This window comes from Dendrobates tinctorius, unplaced genomic scaffold, assembly GCF_039654945.1.
Source record: "Dendrobates tinctorius isolate UK_male_01 unplaced genomic scaffold, ASM3965494v1 ptg000063l, whole genome shotgun sequence".
Classification (NCBI taxonomy): Eukaryota; Metazoa; Chordata; class Amphibia; order Anura; family Dendrobatidae; genus Dendrobates; species Dendrobates tinctorius.
Window position 1 is genome coordinate 8,160,726 of NW_027361731.1, and position 18,035 is coordinate 8,178,760.

The window sequence follows — 18,035 nt, forward strand, 5'->3', positions numbered from 1 at the left end:
GAAGAAGGTTCCACGTGATTATTTCTCCACCCTTTATTCCACGATTCCAAATGGACTTGATGAAATCATGCGATCAAAATAAACCCTGCACAATGCATCCAATAACTCATACTAATTGTACACTAAAAAGAATGACTAAAAACAGCAATTAAAAACAAGAACAAAAAACAACTTATATACAAATAATCTATAATAATAAATGCCCTAAGCAACTTCCGGTTGTAACAACTTCCGTCCAGTTGTAACCGGTGATGTCACCGCACACCTCTTTCCATGTTAACCCTCAACACACCAATCCTCCTCAACACACACACTCCACTCACCTTTCACCATCTCCACTCACGTCCACTCACTCTTTCACTCCACATACGACCCTTTCTCTCACTCCGTCTCTCATACTCACGCTGTCATCGCCGCTGATCCACGATCCCCGACATCTTCTTCCGCTGGCGCCATCCTGGATCCAGACGTCCTCCACGCCGGCGACATGTTCTTGCGGCGACGCCATTTTGGATCGGCGAAATCCTGCGATAGTCAAGATGGCGTCGCCGCAAGAACATGTCGCCGGCGAGGACGACGTCGGGATCCAAAATGGCGTCGGCGAAAACTTGCGAGATTTCGCCGACGCCATTTTGGATCCCGACGTCGTCCACGCCGGCGACATGTTCTTCCGGCGACGCCATCTTGACTATCGCGGGATTTCACGATACTCAAGATGGCGTCGCTGCAAGAACATGTCGCCGGCGTGGACAACGTCTGGATCCAGGATGGCGCCGGCGGAAGAAGATGTCGGGGATCGTGGAGCAGCGGCGATGACGGCGTGAGTATGAGAGACGGAGTGAGAGAAGGGGTCGTATGTGGAGTGAAAGAGTGAGTGGAGATGGTGAAAGGTGAGAGGAGTGTGTCTGTTGAGGGTTAACATGGCAAGAGGTGTGATGCTATCGCATCCTCCCGATGCGATAGCATCGGGCCATAATCTAGTACATATATAATAGCCAGAAAGACATATTGGTGCTACAAGAAGGGGGCAAAGGATAGCTTTTCATTGAGTCCATGAGGTGTCATGGACCCTAAAGTGACTATCCATCGGCACTCCAGCTGGGCTAAGATCTTCTTATAATCTCCACCCCTAGTTCCAAAATGTACTTTATCGATCCCTTTAACATTAAATGTCCGTGAATCGCAGTTATGGACTTGCTTAAAGTGCCGAGGGATAGTCTTCAGTATTGTATCATCTGAGATCTCCTTTGCCGCCCTTATGTTCCTTACATGTTCCCTAACCCTAGTACGGCGCTCCCTATCCTTTGCCCCCTTCTTGTAGCACCAATATGTCTTTCTGGCTATTATATATGTATTATTTGTATATAAGTTGTTTTTTGTTCTTGTTTTTAATTGCTGTTTTTAGTCATTCTTTTTAGTGTACAATTAGTATGAGTTATTGGATGCATTGTGCAGGGTTTATTTTGATCGCATGATTTCATCAAGTCCATTTGGAATCGTGGAATAAAGGGTGGAGAAATAATCACGTGGAACCTTCTTCCTTGTTCGTGTGTAGGATATGGAATCAGAACTTTTTTGTTTCCTGTATGGATCCTGGAGTTAAATAGATTCTGTGTTGCCATTTTTGTGTAGTTATTTTTGTGCCGCAATTTTAATGTTTGGATATATAGCACATTAAATGAGATTTTATTATCTCAGTAAGATGATATGATATATTGCACTCTTTAGATACAATGAACAGTAATAAACTGACCATCACGAGTAACTTTCGCAGGGCTATGTCCTGATTGAATGATGGCGACATCACATGTGAGAAAAAGTGTGCTACAATTATTATCATATCATTTTAATATTGTCTACACAAATGAGATATCTAGACATCCCTTTATGGTGCTATCAATATATAGTTATATGTGTATGTATCCAGACTTTTTCTCTGTTACACGTATATTATTGCCTTTTCATCTGTAACTATAATGGCTGTTCAAACATATTTCTTGTGGGTTCTGAGAATGACGCTAATATTGTTTGTGGAAGATTGTAGTTATGGTCATATTGCATGATCATTGGAATCAGTGCTGTATTCCTCCCCTTTCTTTCTCTTCCACTGTATGTCAATCTCTCCTCTTCTTTTTGTGCTTTTTTTTGTTGGTTGCGTGATTCCATCCTCACCTGCCCTTTTCCTCGCCAATATCTAAAATGGCCGCTGCGGGGTTGCGCATGCGCGGTTGGTGAGCGGGCGTCCCGGAAGGCATCAGCACTACCTGGGGCGGGACAATGACGTCAGGAGAGCAGTGTCTCTCCCTGTCCCTCCCACAGGCTATGACGGCCGGACGTGACGTTCCGCGATCGGAGCCCGCCTCTCATGCGCTCACATCCTCCAGCAGCGATGCTAATTCTGGACACCTGTGCCGTAGACATTTTATACCCCGCATATCCAACAGCACCACATATGCCCCCCGATGAAGCCCAGCGCGAAACGTGCGTAGGGGCTCTGGGGACTGGACACTCCGCACATGCACTTTTTTCTATGGGTAAGCATGGTTACTGTTTCATTTTTTTCTCCATACCTTTCTGCACATAGCACTTTAATGGAAGGCTCTGTATGGATTCCCTATGCCCTTGGACATGAACTTTACTTCTATATAAACAATAGACGGCTAAGTGTGAGACTTTGTTGCATGGGCATAGGTTTCTATGCAGATTTGGGGTTATTTATTATTATTTTTGTACCATTGCATTTATTATGCATGTGCGGCGATTCCATTCCTCTTTGTGCCATCTCTGTTATCTGACCATTTGATTGTACTTTTTAATGTACTTTTTTTGCACCTGTACTAATAAAGAGTGAATAATTTTGATATTACAATATATCTATTTCCCATTTGAGTCTTTGGCGTCATACTCCGATTTCTATATAGGTTCATATATTTCTAAGGGAGTTGTCCTTTTACTTAAGCCATCATGAACTTTCTTTTTTCTAGATAGGAAAAAGTATTATGTTCATTGCTAAGTTGGATTATGTCAAATTCAGTATTTTTCTGTGTGTATTCACAGCCTCCTCCAGCAGCATGGATTACAAGGCACGTGAAAAGACGTGGCTTTCTAGACTTGATCAGGTCTTTGGTGATGACACTAGTGTGGTTTTAAATACAAGAGAAACGGACGAATCAGTTTCCAGACTCAAATACCTATGTAATAAGAAAATACGTTAGTGGTGGAATAAGGCATTCCTAGAAAGATATTTGGAAAAGGGTCTGATTCCAAGAGGCTTCCGCGTACAGGTTTTTCCTTCTTTTACCATCGAAGATGAAGCATTGAAAAAACAGTGGGAGGATCTGTCCTCGGTTTGTTCACAGGGATATATGGGGTTACTTATAAAATCTAATACATCATCTCTCCAAGAAGTTGAATTGGAGATTAATAATCTGCAGGAATCCCTCAATAGCAAACTATCTTCAGAAGAATCTTTACAATTACAAAAACAACTTGAAAATGATTTTTCAAAGTGGGAAAAGGAGATAGTGGCTTCAAAAACTAAAAAGTATCAGCGGGATCAACTTGATTATAAGAATAACCAGTATACCGGTGGAGAAAGAAACAAATGTTAGTTCAATCTATGCCCAGAACCCATCATAATTCCTTCTCGTCAGCCTCGTCTATGGACGAGGAGCCACAGAGCAGTGGCCATCGTAATAATGTCCATCAGGAGAGATTTGGTATGGGAAGACAAGGGCACTTTAGGGGTAAACCATCTAACAAACGGAAAATGACCCCACTCCAATCACTGGAGAAAAAAAACAAAACTAGGAATGCCCTAGAGGTAATTAACCTTTCCACCCACTCCTTGACTAAAATTCAACTTGAGGTTTTGAGTCTGGGCTTGAATTTTGTTCCTACTAATGATTTTAACTTTTTTTCAGCCATGAAGGACATACAATTGTTCCTAAGAAAAGTCTTACTACGTAAACTTCACACGAAATCGGTTGATAGGACCACTTTGTGTTCGTCGGCGGAACAGGAAGCTTTGGGCATATTGGAGGAATTAGAACGTGAGTTCATTTTCCCCTTCATTACTGAGGCCTTTCTGGTAAAGAAAGGTAGTGAGCCTGATTATCAAACACCTGAGGCTGATGATGATGACTGGCTGAGTAGAGTTACTGACTGGATATAAGGCTGCCGATGCCCTTCTGCCCTGCGGGTGATTTCTCTGTGGGATCCTTGGAGACCAGTCTGAATTCTTGCTCCTCTAAAGCTAAGTTTGCTGCTCGGCCTTTTGCATTTGTGCTTTGACTTTGTTTTGCTTTGTTTTTCTGGATTTCTGCCATTCTCTGCTGGGGTGTGCTGAATTCCTTTAGCTCTGTCTTCTGAAAATACCTGAGTGCTGATTTAGTTTTTGAAGCCTAGCTGCTTCAGGGCCTTTTTCATATCAGCTTGTTGGCTTATGTCTTTGATAGGGTTTTGGCAGATTGCAGACAGCAGCCTTCCTGTCCTTTCCTATCTAGGTAGTTCTGGGCCCCGTCTTTGCTCAGTCTATCTTTCTGTCTGTGTTAGTGTTTTCATCTTGCTTCACTGTCATTATATGTTGGGGGCTGCCTATTGCTTTGGGGTCTGCTCTGGGGCAGTTTAGATTTCCCCTTTCTTTCTTTAGGCCTAGTTAATTCTCCGGCTGTGATCGAGGGGTCTAGGGCATCGTAGGAACCCCCCACGGCTACTGCTAGTTGTGTTGATAGGTTCAGGGGTCTGCAATCTGATAGTTGCCAACTTCTCTGGTTTTCTGGACTTAGCTTGTATTTCTGCTTTTGCCTCCTACGGTGACTCATTCATAACAGGGAGGGATCATCCAATCCTCCAGGTATTTTTCCTACTTCTGTTGTGCCGAGGTCTACCACATTTCCCCCTTTTTCCTTATGTCCATCGATTGAGATCTTTAATAAACTTGTGGTGGAAGATATAAAAACACTAACAAGGACACATAAGGGGGATAACTTGACAAGGGCACAGAGAGTTGCCCTGAAAGAACTAAAATCTTTAAGGGATATTGTGATAAAATCAGCGGACAAAGGGGGGAATGTGGTCATTTGGCCAACATCAAAGTATGAAAAAGAAGCCTTTCGGCAGTTAAGAGATTGTGAATCTTATGTTATCCTCCCACATAACCCCACTAGCTCTTTTGGTGAAGCCATTCATGAAATTCTGGATGTTGCTTTTAACCAAGGTATTATTCCTAAAAAGATTTTTGACGGACTACTAGTCAAGAGTCCGGTGGTTCCCACCTTCTATCTTCTGCCGAAGATACATAAAGACCCAGTTGATCGCCCTGGACGTCCGATTGTCTCTGGCATGGGAGGGCTTTGCGATCCCATCTGTAAGTTCATTGAATATTATTTACATCCTTTAGTGGAGACGCTGCCCTCCTATGTCAGGGACACTACGGACGACCTGAGAAAATTAGATGGTCTCCATCTTGAATCTGGCATGTTGTTTGCTACGATTGATGTAGAGTCCTTATATACATGCATTGGACATAGAGATGGATTGAAAGCAGTGGAGTTTTTCCTTGACATAAGTAATTTAGACCCGGCTTTACGATCCTTGATCTTAGAGCTGCTTGAGTTTATCTTAACTCATAATTATTTTACCTTTAAAGACAAATTTTATCTACAGCGACGCGGCACTGCAATGGGCGTGGCCTGTGCGCCATCTTACGCTAACCTCTTCCTGGGTTACTGGGAGCGGGAGGTTTTCGGGGATGGTGCATGTGCCGCGTCCCATGTGCAGTGCTGGTATCGCTACATCGACGATGTCTTTATAATTTGGCAGGGTACCGAGTCTGGCCTCCTCGACTTCATCTGTGGTCTAAATCAAAATTGCCGTAATATCAAACTGACCCACAGGGTGGCGGCGAGTGAGATTGATTTTTTGGACATTAAGATCACGTTATGTGGGGATGGTGCGATTCAAACTGACGTATTTCGGAAGGATACGTCTGTTAATTCCCTACTGCATGCATCATCTGCCCACAATGCATCAACCATTCGGGCCATTCCTGTGGGTCAGTTTTTGAGAATGAAGCGAATATGTTCCACCGATGGGGTCTTTGAGGATCAGGCTCGGGATCTTGCCCAGCGGTTCCGAGATCGTGGATACAGTATGAGAAATATTAAATCGGGCTATTCTCGTGCCAGGAGAGGAGGACTCCTCGCCAACAACTCCTTGACTCTAAACAGCATGCCAGTTCCCCTAGGGAACAACCACTGAGGTGCATCATGACCTATAATAATCAGTGGAATAAGATAAGAGAGATCATGGGAAAACACTGGTCTGTTTTACAAACAGATATTACACTAAAGGTAATCCTGCCTGATAGACCCCTCTTGACTGCTAGAAGGGGAAGAAATTTGAAAGATTTTCTCGTGAGAAGTCACTATGTGGCTAGACCCACTAACCCCCTTTGTGCTAGGCCCCAGAGGTGGGGGTGTTATCCATGTGGCTCATGTCTGGCCTGCCAAAATATCGTTAGGGCAACTACTTTTAAGGCGGCTGATGGTAGTATGGAATATCATATTACAAATTACATTTCTTGCAGCACCACATATGTGGTATATTATGCTGCATGTGCATGTGACTTGATCTACGTGGGCCTCACCTCTAGGGAGCTCCGTACTAGGGTTAGGGAACATGTAAGGGACATAAGGGCGGCAAAGGAGATCTCAGATGATACAATACTGAAGACTATCCCTCGGCACTTTAAGCAAGTCCATAACTGCGATCCACGGACATTTAAAGTTAAAGGGATCGATAAAGTACATTTTGGGACTAGGGGTGGAGATTATAAGAAGATCTTAGCCCAGCTGGAGTGCCGATGGATAGTCACTTTAGGGTCCATGACACCTCATGGACTCAATGAAAAGCTATCCTTTGCCCCCTTCTTGTAGCACCAATATGTCTTTCTGGCTATTATATATGTATTATTTGTATATAAGTTGTTTTTTGTTCTTGTTTTTAATTGCTGTTTTTATTCATTCTTTTTAGTGTACAATTAGTATGAGTTATTGGATGCATTGTGCAGGGTTTATTTTGATCGCATGATTTCATCAAGTCCATTTGGAATCGTGGAATAAAGGGTGGCGAAATAATCACGTGGAACCTTCTTCCTTGTTCGTGTGTAGGATATGGAATCAGAACTTTTTTGTTTCCTGTATGGATCCTGGAGTTAAATAGATTCTGTGTTGCCATTTTTGTGTAGTTATTTTTGTGCCACAATTTTAATGTTTGGATATATAGCACATTAAATGAGATTTTATTATCTCAGTAAGATGATATGATATATTGCACTCTTTAGATAATAATAAATAATAATAATAATAAATTTTATTTTTATAGAGCCGACATATTCCGCAGCACTTTACATTTCAGAGGGGATTTGTACAGACAATAGACATTACAGCATAACAATAATCACATACAGTAGATTATAACAAATACCAAGAGGAAAGAGGGCCCTGCTCGCAAGCTTACAGCCTATGAGGAAAGAGGGAGACACGAAAGGTGGGTGGTAACAGTTACCCTGATTGAATGGACCAGTCATAATGTTAAGTGTGTAACAGTACAGACACAGAGGGCTAATGGATGCATAAAGCATGTGGGAACATGATGCTGGGAACCTGGTTATGGTAAGACTTTTGGCTCTGCCACACAGGGATAGGTTAGGTTAATGTGTAGATACAATGAACAGTAATAAACTGACCATCACGAGTATTTCTTGTGGGTTCTGAGAATGACGCTAATATTGTTTGTGGAAGATTGTAGTTATGGTCATATTGCATGATCATTGGAATCAGTGCTGTATTCCTCCCCTTTCTTTCTCTTCCACTGTACATCAATCTCTCCTCTTCCTTTTGTGCTTTTTTTGTTGGTTGCGTGATTCTATCCTCACCTGCCCTTTTCCTCGCCAATATCTAAAATGGCCGCTGCGGGGTTGCGCATGTGCGGTTGGTCCCGTTGTGAGTGGGCGTTCCGGAAGGCGTCAGCACTACCTGGGGCGGGACAATGACGTCAGGAGAGCAGTGTCTCTCCCTGTCCCTCCCACAGGCTATGACGGCCGGACGTGACGTTCCGCGATCGGGGCCCGCCTCTCATGCGCTCACATCCTCCCGCAGCGATGCTAATTCTGGACACCTGTGCCGTAGACATTTTATACCCCGCATATCCAACAGCACCACATATGCCCCCCGATGAAGCCCAGAGCGAAACGTGCGTAGGGGCTCTGGGGACTGGACACTCCGCACATGCACTTTTTTCTATGGGTAAGCATGGTTACTGTTTCATTTTTTTCTCCATACCTTTCTGCACATAGCACTTTAATGGAAGGCTCTGTATGAATTCCCTATGCCCTTGGGCATGAACTTTACTTCTATATAAACAATAGACGGCTAAGTGTGAGACTTTGTTGCATTGGCATAGGTTTCTATGCAGATTTGGGGTTATTTATTATTATTTTTGTACCATTGCATTTATTATGCATGTGCAGCGATTCCATTCCTCTTTGTGTCATCTCTGTTATCTGACCATTTGATTGTACTTTTTAATGTACTTTTTTTGCACCTGTACTAATAAAGAGCGAATAATTTTGATATTACAATATATCTATTTCCCATTTGAATCTTTGGCGTCATACTCCGATTTCTATATAGGTTCATATACTAACTATAACCTATCTGGCCTTTGCTAACCAGGCCACATGGCTGCCGTGCTCTATCTATTGCAGCCTATCCTAAGTCCTAGCATGTGCACAGAAGAGGTTAACACTCACAGTAGCGTTGGTATCTCAGTTCATTCCCGGGGGCCGGCAGCTTTGCAAGATGGTGAGCAATTCTTCCTGGAAACTCTGTGCAACATGGTCTTTTTCTTGTGTGCAGGTCCAGTGATGCTCCTAGAAACAGTGGATTCCCTCCTCTGGATTCCTTTCTTGTCTTTTCTTCATGGCTCCTGACAGCAACACAGGAAAGCCACCTTAATATCCCCAGAATAGTTTACAAAGTCTTTCCTTCACAGCTCAGGCACATCTCTTTCCTGCAGAAATCTCGGCTCTCTCCTCACACACAGAAAAGTAGCCATTCCCCTCTCCAGTGCTGGCAGAAGACACCAAACAGTCTTTACAGCAGGGAAGCACAGAATGTCCCACTGCTCTAACCAAGGGGGTGCTGTCTCTTAAAGTGGCAGCTTGTCTCTACGGTCCATAGCAACACCACCCCCTTATATGCCTCCCTACTTAAAGACGGTCATCCTCGAACATCACAGCATCAAGGCTGCAGTGGGATAGAGACACTGGCAATGCGGAACAGCACCTATAGGAGTGAAAACACAAGTGGAGAAACAGACAGAGAACACTGTTCTATGTATCGGGCTGGTGAAAACCCTGCAGTAGACCTCTGGGATCTCCAGATGTCTTTACTATCTTCCAGAGGAATTCTTGCTGCAGGAGTTGTAGTAGGCTCTTGTCTGGACTCATTGTCACGTGGCGGCAGTGGTACCTCCAGAAGATTACCATTTCTATCTGGCTGAGGGCCCCCCACGGTGTCAGTGCTGATCCACCATTCATCATTGATTTCACCAGCAGGCAAAACAGGTTCAGGAGGTGGGGCAACACCCTCAAGCGGCACTGGTACAGGATGGGCCTCGGACCGGCATGGCCACAGCAAATTTCTGTGGATCATTCTATGGGCGGACGCCCCATTCTCAACCTGCACCTTGTAACCGGGCTGTCTGCATACACTCACTCGATTACTTTGTAAGGTTGTAAGGCTGTATTTCCCATCTCTTGCTTAGCTTCCCCCTGGGGTGTTTCTCTCTGACTAATACTCAGTCCCCTGGAAGGAGCAGTATCTCCTGCATCAGTTAATGGCTTCTTGTCCTCTTCCAAAATCCTCAGCATTTGCAGCAAGGTTTGGTTTAAATGTTCACATGCTCCATTCCCTTGAGGGTGGTAAGGGGTGGTCCGAGACCGCTCGATGCCATATAAACAATACAGTTCTTCCATCACCTTGCCTAGGAGACATGCACCTTGGTCAGAGTGGATGCACTTTGGGCACCCAAACACTTAGATGAAGTCTTGACAAATGGCCCGTGCCACCGACTCGGCAGTCTGATCTCTAGTCGGGGTGACTACCGCAAACTTGGAGAAATGGTCGGTCATCACCAAACAGTACTGTGGCCCCTGGGCTGAGTATCCCACGAGAAGATAGTCAATCATCAAGACTTCCAGTGGTTCCTTAGAACATATGGTCTGGATGGGTGCCCTTTGTTCAGTACCCTTAACGAGGTCACATACCCGACACTGCCAGCAGACCTCTTCTACCATGGACCCCAACCGGGGACAGTACACATACCGCCATAACCACTGGTAGATCCTTGTGGACCCGAAGTGGGCTCCGAATTCGTGGGCTTCTTTAGCCACTTCCTGGGCCATTCCTCCTGGGATAACTACCTCCCACCTTACTTCAGTGTCTTTCGGCTGTTGTCTGTTGCGATATAACACTGATTCTCGCACCTTCAGCCTATCCCACTGGTGTAAGACACTCTTCATCTCAGCATCCAGACTATCCCTCTCTTTTTTGCCTGGCTTCCGCTTCTGCACTACCCAGCATTTCATCTGTCTCAGCCCTTCATCTTCATCTTGAACGCATCCCTATTCTTCATTGGTTCTCCCCAGAGATCGGGGTAGTGCGCAGTCCTCCCTACTTGACGGGACAGCAACCACTGGGGTCCTGAATTTACAGAAGTCTGTGGTTTCTTCCTCTTTGAGTTGTTCATCGAGATCCCCCACTGGTGTTTCCACCGTCACTCGTAACAGGCCGTCGGCATTTGCATTTTCAGAGGCAGAGCGATAACGGATGGTAAAGTCAAACTTGGACAGGCGAGCCACCCACTGTTGTTCCAAGGCCCCCAATTTAGCATTATCAAGGTGGGCCAGGGGGTTATTGTCCGTTCGAACTTGAATCTTGGTCCCTGCCAGGAAGCCCGCAAACTTCTCTGTCATGGCCCACACCAGGGCGAGGATCTCTAACCGGAAAGAGCTGTAATTGTGGGGGTTTCTTTCGCTGTCTCACATGGACCTGCTAGCATACCTGATGACTCTCTCATGTCCATCCTGTATTTGGGAAAGTACTGAATCGAGTCCATGAAGGCTATCGTCTGTGTACAACAGGAACGGTTGATTGAAATTGGTGTAAGCCAAAATCGGGGCAGAAGTAAGAGCATTCTTTATAGCCTGGAAGGCCTCTTCTCACCTCTGGTCCCAAGGGATGCACTGGGTCTTCGGCACTCCAGCGGTCCCCCTCAGCAGCTCATTCAGGGGACTCACCACCTTTGCGAATTCTTTGACAAACCATCGGTAGTACCCGGCGAGCCCAAGGAAGGCCTGGAGTTCCCTCACTGTTCGAGGGACTGGCCAGTTCTGGATAGCAGCCACTTTCTGGTGAGGGTAGAACCCCGTCTTGTGACACTATGTGGCCCAGGTACTCGATCTCTCTCTTGAAGAGGTGGCATTTCTTTGGCTTCACCTGCAGATTATGAGCCCGCAGTCTTCCAAGTACCTGTCCAAGCTGGGCAAGATGGTCTTCGAATGAGGCAGAGGACACAATGATGTCATCCAGGTAGACCAGGGTAGCCTCAAAGTTAAAGTCTCCCAAACACTTTTCCATCAGCCATTGAAATGTGCCCGGTGCATTGGAGAGCCCGAAGGGCATCCGGTTAAACTCAAGCAATCCCATAGGGAGTATGAAGGCAGTTTTTTCCTTGTCTTTTTCTGCCACGGTTACTTGCCAGTATCCGCTTGCTAGGTACAAGGTGGAGAAGTACTTGGCTTTCCCCAACGCTGTCAAGGATTCCTCGATGCGGGCTAACGGGTATGAGTCTCGCACAGTGCAAGCATTGAGTTTCCTGTAATCAACACAGAACCGGATGGTCCCAACCTTCTTTTTGACGAGCACCACCGGGGCCGCCCAGGGGCTCTGACTACTTTGCACTACTCCTGAATCCAGCATCTGCCTGAGTAATGTCTTTACCTCTTGATACATCTTGGGTGGGATTTGCCGGTATTGTTCACGAATTGGACGAGTGTCCCCGATTGGTATCTCGTCTGTGATCGCTTCGGTACAGCCAAAATCTTTGGCGCGATGAGCGAATGCGGCCTGATTTTCCAACAGCATAGCTTCTATTGCCCGCACACTCTCAGGGCCTAGGGCCTTCACATCCACTTCCATTTGATCCAGGATGACCCGCCCATTCCACTCCGGGGTTGGAATCTCTTTGGGCCCTGCCACAACTGCCAGAGTCCACCCCGTACGTTCTATCGGCGATAAAGACATTTCCTTCTGACTCACCACTTCGCCCTTGTGTAGGTACACCCGGGCCAGATCTGTCCCTTAGGGCAAGGTGACCTCCCCGGGGCCCACATTCAAAGCTATTAAGGGCACGTGTCCTCGCTGGACCACCGCTATCGTACAAGCTATCATGACTTCTTGGTCCGCTCCACCACCTACCACAGGCTGAACAATCACCTCCAGCCCATCAAGGTTGCGATAAGTCCCCACTGGAAGGTGTAATATACTTTCTCGCTCAGGAGGAAGGATTGCAGGCTCTTTCTCTGGGGCCCTGATGACCCCTAGCATCTCATAAGAGGGCACACTCTTCTGCATCCCACAGAGGCAGATCAATTGCTGAAGGGCTTCTTGCGTAGGCTTGTATGTAGCAGCCTTCTTCCAATAACTGGGTCCCCATTTGGTAAACATTATCTGATCGAGTTCTCGTAGGATATTCATTCCCAGTACTACAGGCACATCTTCTTTGATGGGCTCAGGGACTAGCAGGATCCCTTTCTTTCCCACTTTTTGCCCAAAGATTCGAATATTGATCCACACGACCCCTGTGACCAGGATCGGTTGTTGATTGGCAGCAAACAACCATATCAATGTCTCCTTCTCTGGCTTGGCCAGGGCCTGAAAATGCTGTTTGAAATATGATTCTGGCATCGTTGTCTCTTGTGATCCGGTATCTATCAAGCAATCCACTGGAACACCCTCAAATTCGGCACGCAGGATGGGAATCCCAGCAATCAAATGTTCATTATGATAACGAGTGGCTTCTCTTCTTGTCCCCCCGCAGAGTGCCATGTTACTAAGGGGGTTGGTAGTTTAACGGTGGCTGCGGCTGGCTTTGAGCATAATTCCGGCAGTCTCTGGCAAGGTGTCCTTGAGCATAATTCCGGCAGTCTCTGGCAAGGTGTCCTTGTCCTCCACATTCCCAGCATTGGATAACTCCTCTCCACTGAGGGGCACTCCAAGCCTGTCTTCGTGTCTCCGATGTTTGATGGGAGGGGGCCTGCACCCACTGATCCCTTAATGGTCGGGCCGAAGTGTGGTTATATGAGTACGATGGGTCAGACTGTTGTTCTCCCATTCTTTGCTCCATTCGGGTTAATTTGTCTTGCATACTGACAAGAGACCGCTGCAAGTTTTGCACTACCTGGACCCGTGCTTCCTGATGATTTGAGTCCCCTCTGGTATTGGCACCCTGGACACGCATCACCCAAGACGTGTAGCTGTCTTCCTTGCTTCAGGACACTGCTCCTGCCAGGATTTGATGGAATGAAAGAGCCGGATCTGCACGGACCCGTTCTGACAGTGCTCTCCTCAAGGATGTGTTGTGCAGTCCCAGAATGAATTGTTCCTGGAGTATCTGGTCTTTGGAGCCCATGCCACTGAGCCCATCTGTCTCTTTCCTCTGCACTTCTGCCAACAGTTCTTGAAGTGCTGTCGCATACTGGGAGATCCCTTCTTCCCGCTGCAGTCTAGAGAAAAATTTGGCGCGAAGGTGTCCCGCTCTAGCAGTCTCACCGTAGATCTCTTCCAAGAATTTCACTAGCTCCTTCAGGGTACTACGGGTGAGTTCCGGCTGTAGACAGACGTTTTTACGGGCCTCTTCCTCCAAGGCAGTCAATGCAATGTCCACTTCAAGGTCTGTGCTGATGTTATAAATCTTCAGGGTGCTTTGCAGCCGGGACACACAATCAGACAGGGGCATATTATTGCCGTCAAATTTTGGAAACACACTAAATATGGAGCCCATAGGGAGTGTCCTTGCAGGGGTTCCACCAATGCCCACAGCATCCCCACTAACACTTGAACTCTCGCCGTTGCCGCCTGCTTCCTGCATCTTGGTAACAGTAACCCTGCTCGCAGCGCCACTTGAAGCGATGGCAGAGGGACCACCGCTATGCAGGGAGACTACGGTACACAAGATGAGGTGCAAACAACAAAGGGTTAATTTATTTACGGGCAAGGAATGCAGTGTTTAGGAAAATGCAGAAACAGGGGTATGCTATGAAAACAGACAATTTACAAGGATAATATTCTCTAGCTGGGCTGTCAAACAGCATGGAGCACCAACTATAACAGCTTAGTGTATTTATCCAACTGGCAAGACAACACAGGAAAGTCATGTATGATGCTACACTAACTATAACCTATCTGGTCTTTGCTAACCAGGCCACATGGCTGCCGTGCTCTATCTATTGCAGCCTATCCTAAGTCCTAGCATGTGCACAGAATAGTTTACAAAGTCTTTCCTTCACAGATCAAGCACATTTCATTCCTGCAGAAATCTCCGCTCTCTCCTCTCACACAGAAAACCAGCCCCTCCCCTCTTCAGTGCTGGCAGAAGAGACCAAAAAAGTCTTTACAGCAGGGAAGCGCAGAATGTCCCACTGCTCTAACCAAGGGGGTGCTGTTTCTTAAAGTGGCAGCTTGTCTCTATGGTCCATAGCAATGCCACCCCCTTACACAAGTACAACTCAGCCCTTCTGAAAAATACAGAACAGAAGCTTTCTTGCCTATCATTGATCAGTTTATTGCTTCTCTTGACCAATGTCTACAAGCATATAAAGATAGATACAGTGGGGAAAAAAAGTATTTAGTCAGTCAGCAATAGTGCAAGTTCCACCACTTAAAAAGATGAGAGGCGTCTGTAATTTACATCATAGGTAGACCTCATCTATGGGAGACAAACTGAGAAAAAAAAATCCAGAAAATCACATTGTCTGTTTTTTTTTTAATTTTATTTGCATATTATGGTGGAAAATAAGTATTTGGTCAGAAACAAAATTTCATCTCAATACTTTGTGATATATCCTTTGTTGGCAATGACAGAGGTCAAACGTTTTCTGTAAGTCTTCACAAGGTTGCCACACACTGTTGTTGGTATGTTGGCCCATTCCTCCATGCAGATCTCCTCTAGAGCAGTGATGTTTTTGGCTTTTCGCTTGGCAACTCGGACTTTCAACTTCCTCCAAAGGTTTTCTATAGGGTTGAGATCTGGAGACTGGCTAGGCCACTCCAGGACCTTGAAATGCTTCTTACGAAGCCACTCCTTCATTGCCCTGGAGGTGTGCTTTGGATCATTGTCATGTTGAAAGACCCAGCCACGTTTCATCTTCAATGCCCTTGCTGATGGAAGGAGGTTTGCACTCAAAATCTCACGATACATGGCCCCATTCATTCTTTCATGTACCCGGATCAGTCGTCCTGGCCCCTTTGCAGAGAAACAGCCCCAAAGCATGATGTTTCCACCACCATGCTTTACAGTAGGTATGGTGTTTGATGGATGCAACTCAGTATTCTTTTTCCTCCAAACACGACAAGTTGTGTTTCTACCAAACAGTTCCAGTTTGGTTTCATCAGACCATAGGACATTCTCCCAAAACTCCTCTGGATCATCCAAATGCTCTCTAGCAAACTTCAGACGGGCCCGGACATGTACAGGCTTAAGCAGTGGGACACATCTGGCACTGCAGGATCTGAGTTCATGGTGGCGTAGTGTGTTACTTATGGTAGGCCTTGTTACATTGGTCCCAGCTCTCTGCAGTTCATTCACTAGGTCCCCCCGCGTGGTTCTGGGATTTTTGCTCACCGTTCTTGTGATCATTCTGACCCCACGGGGTGGGATTTTGCGTGGAGCACCAGATCGAGGGAGATTATCAGTGGTCTTGTATGTCTTCCATTTTCTAATTATTGCTCCCACAGTTGATTTCTTCACTCCAAGCTGGTTGGCTATTGCAGATTCAGTCTTCCCAGCCTGGTGCAGGGCTACAATTTTGTTTCTGGTGTCCTTTGACAGCTCTTTGGTCTTCACCATAGTGGAGTTTGGAGTCAGACTGTTTGAGGGTGTGCACAGGTGTCTTTTTATACTGATAACAAGTTTAAACAGGTGCCATTACTACAGGTAATGAGTGGAGGAAAGAGGAGACTCTTAAAGAAGAAGTTACAGGTCTGTGAGAGCCAGAAATCTTGATTGCTTGTTTCTGACCAAATACTTATTTTCCACCATAATATGCAAATAAAATGAAAAAAAAACAGACAATGTGATTTTCTGGATTTTTTTTTCTCAGTTTGTCTCCCATAGTTGAGGTCTACCTATGATGTAAATTACAGACGCCTCTTGTGATGTACAATGTCTGTGAGGTATGGGGTTTTGTCCACAAAATATGATGTTTTCTGTTGTAACTTTCCAGAAAGATCCGGCAGATATGACAATCCAGGCTGCTAGCTCTGCAGCTTCATCCCTCCTCCCTTCACACACACACAGAGCAGTGCCACCCCCCCTCCTCTACAGCCTGTGTTCGCATTAGTAATAGGAGACCCCCCTGCTGTTACAACCATTTGTTTCCTTCTCTCCTCTTCAGAGCGGGAAAAACTTCTTTGTTTGAAACGAATAAAACTATGAGAGACTATACCATAAGAACCAAATACCCTAGAGATATGAAAATCACATTTTTGTAATCCGGGCGGTCACAGCGTCGCTGCCGTGGTTCTGGCGAAGCGTAATCCTTTCAGAACCTGAGATATGTGTTCCAGCTAAACGGTGTATCAGAACTACTGCATATTTGGTCTTGAATTATTGTACTCAACAAATCACAACCAATGATGCCCTATATATGTCTGTGCGGGCTGCCCCCACGGAGTTATGATTAGTATAAGTTTTCTAGTGTAATTCTAAATCCAAAAGGGAGAGGTGGGATTAACCCAGCATGCATCTCTCCGTGATGTCACATAGCAAGTCTATAAAGCATTTCCTGGACAAAACCAGGGCAGAACAGCTCAAGTCGTCGTGCTAGAAAGACCCAGATGAGCGGAGAAGTGCAGCTCCGCCTCCACCCACCTTAGCCGCATGGTCTGCCTAAGGAACAATATGGAACTGTGAGTGTACTCTCTTTGTTTTCTCCACTTTTATTTTATACCTGTACTGTACATATTTTATGTCTCAATTTTATAGCAACTTTTATCTGTAATCACTGTCCTCTTTCGGAAAATAAATGAAATAATTATTTAGATCTGTCTCTATGCTCTAAGACTCGAACTATACGCCTTTGATAGATAATCGCTACTAATTCAACGGGTTTGCCACGGACCCTCTTAATTTAACACTGTGAATTAAGTAACCGTGACTGGTGGCAGCACGTTGTGCACGGCTATTGCGGCTTGCTGGCAGTCTAGAAGGGTCTTATATAGCTGAATAAGGGTCTGCGGCACCAGCATTCATAATTCCCTTACTGCAGAAGCCTAATTGCCGGTTCACAACAGGCAGCCCGTCCGGCGACCAATTATCCTAGGTGCAGTTCCCTGACTGACCTGAGGGTAAGGGGGGCGCCGGAGAGCTGCAAGTTCCAAAGTGGAACTGAGAAAGTGGGATATACACAAATCCCCGCAGTACTTGGAAGATTGATAGCAGTGGTGGGGCATCCAAATTAAACTCCCCCTCATCTTTTTAAGTGGTGGAACTTGCACTATTGCTGACTGACTAAATACTTTTTTGCCCCACTGTATATCAAGTAAATTTGGCTTTTTTAGCCATCTTAAAGAACTGTCTTCAGACGAGTTTAAGGCCACAGTAGAGCAACTCATCAGGTCTTATTCAGATGACTTGGACATTACATTTATCGATGAACTGTGTCAGTTTGTAAAATAGAAAAAACACGG

General features: G+C 45.6%; 1 protein-coding gene across 1 annotated transcript in view; it reads left to right on the forward strand.

Moving 5' to 3' along the window:
- Positions 1-18,035, forward strand: part of LOC141094221 (uncharacterized) — a 323,197-nt gene that overhangs the window by 76,918 nt on the left and 228,244 nt on the right. The window lies entirely within an intron of this gene.